This window comes from Aythya ferina, assembly GCF_964211825.1.
Source record: "Aythya ferina genome assembly, chromosome: 29".
NCBI lineage: Eukaryota > Metazoa > Chordata > Aves > Anseriformes > Anatidae > Aythya > Aythya ferina.
Window position 1 is genome coordinate 76,881 of NC_140326.1, and position 11,339 is coordinate 88,219.

The following is an 11,339-nucleotide window of genomic DNA, read 5'->3' on the forward strand; positions in this document are numbered from 1 at the left end:
TCAAGCACGTGAACTTTATGCATTATTACGAGCCCTAGAACTATTGAAAGGAAAAAGTGGCACTATTTATACAGACTCTAAATATGCTTATGGAATAGTCCGCCCATTTGGGAAAATTTGGGAAGAAAGGGGACTCATAGGCACACAGGGAAAAGGGCTGATTCACCAAACTTTAGTTACTCAAATATTGCAGGCACTGAGAGGACCTAGGGAGATTGCTGTGGTACGTGTCAGAGGACATCAAAAGAGAACTGGCTTCCACATAAGAGAGAATAACCTAGCGGATAGAGAAGCTAGGGAAGCAGCTCTTAGGAAGCATGAGGTAGTCCTAACCCTACAAGAAACGGATAACGGAAAAGGGACACAAGAGAAGAAGTATACAGAAGCAGAAATAAAAATTATAAAGACCATAGGAGCAGAATTGAATGAAGGAAAATGGATTCTGCCTGATGGAAGAGAAATACTGCCAAAGGAACAAACTAGGCGTCTACTTTTACGGCTACACCTACAAACCCACTGGGGAACAAAAGCATTGAGTGATCAATTTCTAAAATTTTATGGGTGTGTAGGAATATATGAGATAGCCAAACAAACTGTCCAAGGATGCTTAACATGTCAAAAGGTGAATAAGAAGGTGATTAGGCAAGCACCTGCTGGAGGAAGAAGAATTGCATATCAACCATTTGAGAGAATACAGGTGCACTTTACTGAACTACCAAAGAGACAGCTATAAGAATGGTGGAAAAGGGGTGGACACATGCATCACGCGTAAAGGGACCCGTAACAGGAACCTGGAAGGTTGAGTCTACTCCTGGAGATCTGAAAGTTAAGCTTAAAAGAACTTGAAGCATATCAGGGCATAGCTACCCTTTGGATGCTAATTGTATGTATATTAAATCTTGTACTGATTAGAATATTAGCAATCATTGGAAACTCATATAAAGGCCCTAATAGAAGGATTTGGGGACCCCAAAATCCCATAGGGGGAGTGCCACCTCCAGTAGAGATACCCACAACATCTTGAATTACCTGAAAATTTTAAAATAATAGGTGGGAAAATTTACCTAGATGATTGGTTATCTGCTTTGAATCGAGCCCCCACTAACTCGTGGAAAAGTTGACCGCAAATAGAAGAACCATCACGTGTGTAAGTCTGGACCATTTCCTAAGAAGCATCAGGGAGAGGGCAAGACCGGAGACGGGACCAGTACTGCGGCTCAAGAAGGTTTACCAAGGGCTGCAACCCCTTAGGGTAATAACCGCCAGGTAACATGGCCTTTACCGGACCTCTCCGAATTACATGCTATTGGTCTCAGAATTGTATTGTTAACACCCGGAGGGGAAGAATTCAGGAACAAACACTACTATGCCTGTTAAACCTATGCTATGGAAACCAGAGTATGCTCGATGTAATGAAAGCAATAAGATAACCAGTTATGAGCCGAAAGAGGTCCCCTATCAGTGGCAGATAGAGGTAAGAGCTAATAATGAAGGAGCATTAATTGGGAAAAGTACAATTATTATACACCCTGCAGAATCATGAAATTGAAACACGAGCTAACTATGGGATTCCAACCATTGCTAAAAACTTGTTTATAAATCTTACCGAGAATATTGTGAAAGCATTCTTTTATGGTTCAATTGGCCTTGGCCAAATTCAAAGCCAAGACACGAATTAATGACATTCAAAAGAAGAGGAGGGATTGTTATATATGGAGTGGTAATTTGTGTCAGAAAAATGGCTGATATTAATAAAGAAGGGGGAGATTTGGGAATGTGGCAATGGGGGTTGGAGAGCCTCCTGGTTGGTGATAACATCAGACTCTTAACGGTGACGTCATCAGAAATGTAAAGAGGTTAGAGGAAATAAAGAAGGGGGATTGAGGCAACGCCCTGCTGTCTGGGGTTGCTTGTTTTCCCCTCTGTTAAGGCACAAGGCACGGAAGTTGCTGGGGGGGTTGCTGGTTAGAACTGTTAACATTTATTGTTTTATGTTATATGATAATAATATTATTAGTGTGGTTTCAAGGGTTAATGAAACGTGGGAAAAGCAATCCTGTTTTGTTGCTTTTGGGAACCTTGTGGTGGGCAGAGCATGTGCAGAAGAAGAGGGAGACAGTCGAAGCCACTCCTGCAGTCTGGAACAAAAGGTTGCTAATGGTGATGGGGAAACCGTGAGCCTTTCACCCACAAGGACCACCACAAAGAGAATTCTAATATGAAGCGGGGATAGGATATCCATATGTATAGGCGTACTTGGGTTTCGTAAAAAGTCCATTTTTTCAACAATGGAATTTGAAAGACCTCCATTCAGTCCCTAATTTTGTTCTTGATAATGGGACAGATTGCATGAATGTTGGCAAGAATGTGTGAACAACCAGCCCCCCCTCCATGTTGTATTTTAAGATGACAACTTCTGGTGCTCCCTGTCTCAGAAAAGAAAAATGCTTGGAAACAATTGCACTCGCTCTTAAGCTTGAAGAAACACGTCAGTGCCAGAATCTACTGACTCTGGCAATTTACTTCATCATCCAAACTAGGCAAAAGATATGAAAACCTCTTCCGAGATTTTACTTCTCCAAACATTACGTAAAATGCATTCAACTGTACAGCAAGAAGCTGAAATAGCTGAAGGTAGTATGTTATTCACAGGAATGATTCAGGCAGCTTTGTTTAGGAAGGCTGGGTTTCACTAGAACATTACTAGCCTGTAAGCCTCATGGCATCACCTTCCATCTTGACTGCTAAACCTCCTTGCTACCTACTATCTTCTTTGCCAAGATACAGCTGTCCACATTTACTTTTCCTACTTGGCTGGACTGAATTTCAGAAGGGATCTTGCAACTCTTCCTCTTGTTTGCCACTTAATCATCAAACCAAATGAAAACTGTTTGCCTTTAACCTCTTTTTTTCAGGCCTTCTTTCCTATTGGTCATTCAAAACTGGGAAAAAAATCGTCTACCAAGTCGGGGGGGTTTTGATTTGATAATAAATCTGCAGACTGTTAAGTCATCAAGCACTTCAAGACTGTTTGAAATCATCTCTACAGTAATATAAAAGGAATTCCTCAAACACGCTGCGGCCGCTTACCTTTAATATAGTCTTTGGATGCGATGGAGCTGTATTTCTTGCTTTCTCCTGCACTGGAAGGCTTCCTTTCCTTGTAAGATTGTTTACTGCCCTCGCTTCTGCATTGGTCACATGAAGAGCCATCTGGAGGATGGGATTCTTCCTTCTTCTCCTGCGTTATCTTCTGGAAACTTGGATCTTAGTGTTCCAAGGAGCCTTTCACTTTCCTGGTGTTTCTCCTTTTTCTTCTTTTTCTTCTCCTTTTTCTTCTTTTTCTTACGCTTGAGATTGGCATTGTCAAAGTGGAGCGCACAGAAACACAAATCGTGAAGTCTGAAAAAAATATGCAAGTTAAAAAGAGAAAAAAAGATGTGGCACTTGTTGCCTATATGAAACTTTATTTATTTTACCACAGGTGATGATTTGCAGCATGTCAGCTATTTTGTGGTGCTATGTGCACACGATCGATGTGTCTCGATAGTATCTTTCTCTGCTCCAACTTCTTTCCCCTTTGGATCGGTAGTATCTATTGCTACCTTGTTCTGATCCTCCTCCACTGCCAGATCTGTACTTTGAATGTTTGACTGCTCTTCTGCCATTCTCAGGGCTGTTTCTTTCACCAGGGAAAGATCTGTACCTGCTTCCCTCCCAGTACTCCTGCTTGTGAGCTTTTGCTCGACAACTTCTCTGAGAGCACCTCCTCTTGCTGGAAGGACCATCTTTTTGCTCCTGTTTTGAGTCTTCTCTTCTGCATCACAATGTTCTCTCTTTCTTCGGTAATGCTCTTTGTCAGGTTTTTTAGTGTCATGTATCTTTCTTTTTAATGCTTTTTTTTGTTTGTTGTTGTTTTTTGTTGTTGTTTTGTTTTGTTTTTGTTTTTTCATGTGCATGGTGTCGTCTTCCCAGTTTTCTATCACCAAGATCTTCATTTGGTCTAGAGGACTGGCTTTCCACAACTTTCCAGCTTTGAAATAGACGAGTCATGAAGTCATTAACAGGTACGTAGTTTTCAGATATGTGCTTTGTACCTTGGCATTTATGTGTAACAGCTAAGCATGACCGGAGTGACTCGCTGAGACGGTCGGCTCTGGGGCGGACACGTTGTGCAGCGGAGCGGGGGATCGAGGCGGGCAGGGCTTGTTTCCCGGCACCGAGGCCACCCGAGGCAGCCGAAGGAGCCGGCAGGCGCCGGCAGCCCTCGCGAGGGAGGCTGCCGAGCTGTGGGGGGAGGCGGCAGCGGCAGCGGCGGGCCGTTTACGTCGGGCGTCGCCGCCATTTTGCGGCCACTCGCTGAGGCGATCGGCTGGGGGGAGACGCGTCGTGCAGCGGAGCCGGGGATCGAGGCGGGCAGGGCTTCCGCCTCTCCTCCCCCCCGTAAAATCGCTTTTTCTGTAAAATCGGTGACAGGTTTTTAGAACTCCAGTGTCAGACTGCGAGAAACACTCTGTAGGCAGTAACATAGGCTCAGGCGAGGATCTCAGTCAGTGAAGTAGCATTTTTATTCGCGGTTGCAATGGCGGGCGTCCCACAAGCAGGAGCGCACCTGCTAGTCACATCGTACAGTTTATATCCTTTATTTCCCGACGACTGGGAGCCTCCTGTTTCCCCATTGTCTGGGTAATCCAGGTTCACAACCTATCCGATGCTTCACAGACAATACATGGCTTTCAGTTGCCAGCCTGTTACTTTTCCAATTTCTTTTGACTTTTTCTGCTCTTTAAAGAGGTAATGTTTCTTCACTTATCTGACTTGACACCGTGATTTTCGAGTTCAAGTTTGTATTTATTTATTTATTTATTGTAAGGAGATGTACCAAGCTGTCTTTTTTTACTAAAAATTGTTTCATCAGCACATTTCTCTATATTCTTAAGCCTATACTAGTAGGGAAAAACAAAACAAAACAAAACAAAAAACAAGTGCAACAATAGCAGGGCTCCTCAGTCTATATCATGTCGCTTTTTCCAGGTGAAAAAGCGGGGCCATAAGTGGCAGTACACTAAAGCCCTGGCATGTTGAGATCCAAGAGGAGAGACGTTTGGCCCTCCTTTTCACTCCTGGGAACCACATACCTCAAAACCCACAGAGGATGGGCTATATCTCAGAGAAATCTTGGGAAAGGAGAGCATGAAGAGCATGTTTGCAAATTTATTTCTCCCTGGGCTTCTGTTTCTCCAAGAAATACGAGTTTGAATATAACTTTGGCAGCAGTACTTCTGGTGTTTTGCACCTAGCACATTTAAAACTCCTACGACAAACTGAAAAGTTAGACTAAAAAGCAGCTCTTTCCGTTCTACTTTGTAAAGTTGCACGTTTTCCTCATGCAAAACAACAAGGGAATGTAAGCTAGAAACGGAAATGCTGAATGTAAAACAAAACAAAACAAACCTCAGCCTTCCAGGACAAAAGCCAATAACTGCTGCGAAGTCCTTTTTAAAATGCTGATTAGGTTTCAAGGTGATACTGCTTTAAATAAGCGTAGTTGTGTGTTCATAGGCAGAAGCTGAATAATGACAGGATGAACTTCTATACTTCATGTTTTGTTACTGTCTTACTGTAGCACACAGGGACTTGTTACCTTTAGGGAAACCACTAACCTCATGGAGGGTTTAAAACATAAGCTAGTTTGTTATACCAAAATGACAGAGAGAACAAAGCATAAAGTGCTTTCAGATTTCTAGCACGCCTTGATTGCTATCCATTAAACTTGAGACACGTTAAACAAAACACAGTAAATAAGAAAACTCCTAGTCCCACAGCTGGCAAATTGTGTGCAGAGGTTGTAATTAGAACTTTTTTCTCTTGACATTTTACATTTAAGATTGACTTTAAATCCATTCTATACACACTTTCCAGTCCTGAAAAAACAATACACAAACCTGACAAATGCATTTACATGAGAAATGAAGTTGTCCTTGTCCGATTGGAAGACTAAGGTGACAGCTCCTGGGCTCAGGGATTTTCAGATAAGCTCCGATCTTCACAAGTGACAGCTCCCTTTTTTGGATTGAAAGGGAAAATGTTTCAGCAACACATAGAAAACATACTTAAGGGACAAGAAACAAAATCAAGAGTGCAGTGAGAAGGATAACAGAAAAACAATACTGGGGAAAAGAAAAGAAAAGAAAAGAAAAGAAAAGAAAAGAAAAGAAAAGAAAAGAAAAGAAAAGAAAAGAAAAGAAAAGAAAAGAAAAGAAAAGAAAAGAAAAGAAAAGAAAAGAAAAGAAAAGAAAAGAAAAGAAAAGAAAGAAAAGAGAAGAGAAAAGAGAAAAGAAAAGAAAAGAAAAAAGAAAAGAAAAGAAAAGAAAAGAAAAGAAAAGAAAAGAAAAGAAAAGAAAAGAAAAGAAAAGAAAAGAAAAGAAAAGAAAAGAAAAGAAAAGAAAAGAAAAGAAAAGAAAAGAAACGAGAGGAGAGGAGAGGAGAGGAGAGGAGAGGAGAGGAGAGGAGAGGAGAGGAGAGGAGAGGAGAGGAGAGGAGAGGAGAGGAGAGGAGAGGAGAAAAAAGAAAAAAGAGAAAAGGCCTTGATCTTTATACTAACCAATGAGATAAGCCTTACACATTTTTAAGTTTATTTTTGACAACTGATTGAGGCGTTACCAGGTATTAAGTACGATTCAAGAGCAAATATTAACACTAGAAAGAAGAAATCTGATCCACCACCACTTTTTCAAAATGCATCCATTTCTAATTTGGAGATAACGTCTCTCTGACAAGGTAGTAGAAAAACTGTAAATACCGATAGAGCTTCCTCTCCCGATGTTCCATATACATACCAATGCTGTTCCTACACCTACGCTCTGAGCATAAATTTATGTTGACATGAGGATCGGGTGTTACTCCTCTCCTTGTTTGCCTTGAGAGACACACCTCTTGTCCACTGAAAAGTAAACTCAAGATTCCAGATCAGTTAAGACAGTTGCTATCCCCCCATTCAGAGTTCTGCAACAGCACTGTTCAGATGTGTTTAGCAGTCTCTTTAGAAAACGTTATCACTTAGGACCTCCTTCTCAGTGGGTACACGTTTGGCCTCCGCTTAGCAGAGAGTCAATCCCAGCTTAAGCTTTCGTACAAGAGCCCCTTCACGAAACGGAGTTGAACCCTGACATAACTGAGTTTAAACTTTAACCTTGAAGCTTCCTTAAAGAAGAAAGCAGCACCCGGGCCAGGAAATAGAAATTAATCGTCACTTTACCCTGAAACGCACGGAAAGCCACTGAGCTATTCTGTGCTGGCAGGATTGCTGCCAGGCTGGCCGACGAGGCGGTGGGCAGCTCCCCGGGGCCACAGGTCCTGTCACGCGGGGCTGCCAGATTCAAGTTTGGGATTATTTCAGGAAATCTTTTTCCCTAGAAACAGTAGCTACTAGTAACGCTTTAATTGGTTTGCCAGCACAACCTTTACCCTGTTAGAAATGCCATTGACTTCTACCTTTATGTAGCATACATAGTGTCCTGAGCGACAGTTGATACCATGATGCACCAGCACCACATATAAGGTGTACAGGAGTGGTTCTCCAATTGACTGTGACACGTAGGCTCGAAGGTCCAAATACTCAGGATATTTTACCTCCTAAAGAGAGACCATGAAGATAGAAAAATTATCCCAGAGTACTTCGTGGACTAGCCAGAGAAAAACACTTCCAAATAACACAGTCTAGAATTACATGAATATATTTCTTGATTCACTAAAAATAAGTCTTCCCATAAACAATGTTTAATACTAGAAGTTGCAGAGAACTGTTTCATGATGAATTAGCCTTCTCAGAGGAAAGCATATGCTTCTTGTCAAGCAGGAATTTTATTAATATTAGGAAAAAGAATGTCATAGTCGTTAGTATACAATTATTGTCTGAAAATATTAACCTCTTTCAGCTTTGGGGGTTGTAGAACTTTCAGTTCTGGAATGCATGCAAGTAAAAAAGATGTTTTAACCTAATCCAGAATGGTGTGCACATGTGATTCGAACTACATGGTCCAAAGCTAGTGCTCTGACACAATTCAGCAATAGCTTTCCTTTCTTCACTGATCAACCTAATAACATGATCCCCAGCCAGCTGATGCTATCTAAATAACTTAGAAACTATGAAAAAAAAAAAAAAGAGGGAGAGAAAAAAAAAAGGAAGACCTGAGAAGACTTCCTTAGACTTCTTTTTCTTCTAGAACTTGTGATATTTTTGCATTTTTTCAACACCTAAAAGCTCCTTTTCTATCTTTCGGCCTTTCCTTTCTATTTCACTTTCACTACCTTTTACACGAGTATATTGTCTTTTTCTGTTTCCTTCTGTTTCATTTTTCTGGTGACAGTTCTCCAAATGAGCTGACACAGGTGGAAAGGCATGTCCTTCACGAGAATGTTTTCCGGAATGTTGCTGAGGTACTGAGCAACGATGCAAGTCTGCTCTGGGTGTGCTAAAGCGACGTACATCTTCCTCTCTCAAGAGGGAACCGTGAGGCCATCCGCTTTTGTAATGATAACGCTTATGTGACCTGCTGTAGTAAGTTGGAGTTGATTTGTCAAAGGCTGCATTGCCGTGAGAGAACTTTCTCTCTCTACTGTCTCCTGTCGCCTGAGGTGAATAGTAATCATTGTAATAGCTACATCTTTCCCATCTCCGTGCTTCATCTCGATAGTATCTTTCTCTGCTCTAACTTCTTTCCCCTTTGGATCGGTAATATCTATTGCTACCTTGTTCTGATCTTCCTCTGCTGCCAGATCTGTACTTTGAATATTTGACTGCTCTTCTGCCATTCTCAGGGCTGTTTCTTTCACGAGGGAAAGATCTGTACCTGCTTCCCTCCCAGTACTCCTCCTTGTGACACTTTCGCTCAACAACTTCCACACTCTGAGAGCACCTCCTCTTGCTAGAAGGACCTGCTTTTTGACTCTCCTTCTCTTCAGTATGAGCATGTTCCCTCAGGTCTCTGAGGCCTTAAAGAGCCCCGTGGGACCACAGTCAGAAACGTGTGGTTTACCGGACAGTGAGGGAACTGTGGGCTCGTTTACTGATCCTTCTGCTACACCATTGGCCCTCCCACCGCTACTGCCATCTCAGGCCTTTGCTGTTGCACCCTCTGCTGATCTGGACGTGCTTTTTGACCCAGGCCATATTGGCCTTGAAAAGGAGACGGATATGTTTCCCTTCGATCCAGGAAGAGTGGGATGCATGAGGCCCAAAAGCCTAGTTGCTTGACAACTGAACATGTTGTTCCCACCACTAGCCTTGGAATTCTCCGGTGTTTGTAATCAAGAAAAGGAATGGAAAATGGAGACTGTTATTAGTCATGGAAGATATGGGAGCACTTCAACCAGGCCAACTATGCTCCCCCAGTCATGGACATTGATATTAATAGACTTAAAGGATTGTTTGTTACCTTTTCTGATTGTACATATGTATAGGCGTACTCGGGTTTAGTATGTAAAAGCAATGTTCTATATATTTAGAAGGTTTGATGTTTGTGTGTGCGTGTTGGTAGAGCATAGACTCCCTGTGCACTCAGTGCTGTTTACTTGCCTTTTATAAATATTACTAAATTCAGATTGAGTTGAGACTTCATTTATAACAGTATTATTATTATTATTATTAATTTTCCTTTTGTTTCTGTCCTAATAAACTGTCTTATCTCAACCCACAGGCTTTCATTTCTTTCTAATTCTCTCCCCCATCCCAGAGAGGGAGGGGGGAGGGTGAGCGAAGGGCTATGTGGTGCTTAGCTGCCAGCTGGGTTAAGCCACAACAGTCTTTTTTAATGCCCAACATGGGGCACGAAGGGTTGAGATAACGACAGACCTAACCAGTGTGTGTTAAAACAAAATTGGTATATTAGATCTGCTTAATAGTTGATAGTCACAACGTTGATTGCTTTGATCTCAGGTCTGCTGTGCCTGTTCTCCAAACTGAGTTATATAGCACATTACTTACTGTATGTGTTCCCTGACGTGATGTTTATCCTTTCCAGGGTCTGGTATTTTACTGTACATGTAGTGGGTTTATGTGGCAAGGTTTTGGTAGCAGGGGGCAATAGGGGTGGCTTCTGTGAGTAGGATCTAGAAGCTGCCCCATGTTTGGTAAGGGCCCCACTGCTGACCAGAGCTGAGCCAGTAATTGATGTTGTTTTGCCCCTCTGTGAAAGCATATTTATGACAGGGAAAAAAATGCTGCGCCACACAGCAGCTGGGAGAGTGAGAGGAGTGAGGAACAGCATTGCAGGCACCAAGGTCAGTGAAGAAGGAGGGGTAGAGGTGCTCCAGGTGCCAGAGCAGAAGTCCCCTGCTACCTGTGGTCAGGACCATGGTGAAACAGGCTGTCCACCTGCAGTCCATGGAGTACCATGGTGGAGCAGGGTTCCATGCTGCAGCCCGTGGAGAAGACCACAGTGGAGCAGGTGGACCTGCACCAACAGAGGCTGTAGCCTGTGGAAGACCCCTGCCAGAGCAGATCCCAGGCCAGACCTGTAGCCCATGGAGAGGAGCAGGTGACCTGTCAGGAGCTGCTGCCCAGGGGGGTCCCAGGTTGGAGAAGTTTGCTCCTGAGGGATGGATCCTGTGGTACAGACCCATATCTGAACCAGTTCTTGAAGAGCTGCTGCCTGTGGGAAGCCCACGTAAGATCAGTTCAGGAAGGACTGCATCCCGTGGGAGGGACCTCACAGTGCAGGGGATGAGAGTGACCATGAAGGAGCAGCAGAGACCAAGTGCTATAGACTGACCATAACCCCCAAACCCCCGATCCCCTGTGCTGCTCAGGGGGAGGAAGTGGAAGAGGGCAGAAGGGGAGAAGGCATTTTTGGTTTCTTTTCCTTTCTCACTTCTCTAGCTTGTTAGTATTAGGCAATATATCTTACTACCTCCCTATGCTGAGTCTGTTTTGCCTATCACAGTAATTATTAAGCGATCTCCCTGTCCTTATCTCAGCCATTTTTATCATATTTCTCCCTCTTTCTCTTTGAGGAGGGGGAGTGAGAGACCAGTTGTGGTGGAGCTTGGTCACCCACCCAAGTACAACCACTACACACCTAGTAACCTCTAAGAGCATTCTAGAGGTCTACCTGGAAAATCCAGCAGATGCTAGAGTACACTGGGAGTGTTGTGAGCTCTCAGGTCACAAGAGCACACCACTGGGCACAGGGATGCAACTCAAGTATGCTAAACAACACGGGTGCGTATGGGGGAGTAAACGAATGGCCGTATGGTGTTGAGATACCTCCTGCGTTAACCACAAGATCCAGTCATGTCAGCAACCAAGCCAGAGTTCAAGAAGCTTTTGGACAACACTG

At 43.1% G+C, this 11,339-nt stretch overlaps 1 long non-coding RNA gene across 1 annotated transcript; it reads left to right on the forward strand.

Annotated features, from left to right (window-relative positions):
- The first annotated feature begins 3,394 nt into the window (after nt 1-3,394).
- LOC311425012 lies at nt 3,395-9,691 on the forward strand. The gene is made up of 2 exons (XR_014686220.1): nt 3,395-4,067; nt 8,370-9,691. It is a non-coding gene; the product is annotated as an uncharacterized lncRNA (long non-coding RNA).
- Nucleotides 9,692-11,339: the final 1,648 nt, after the last annotated feature.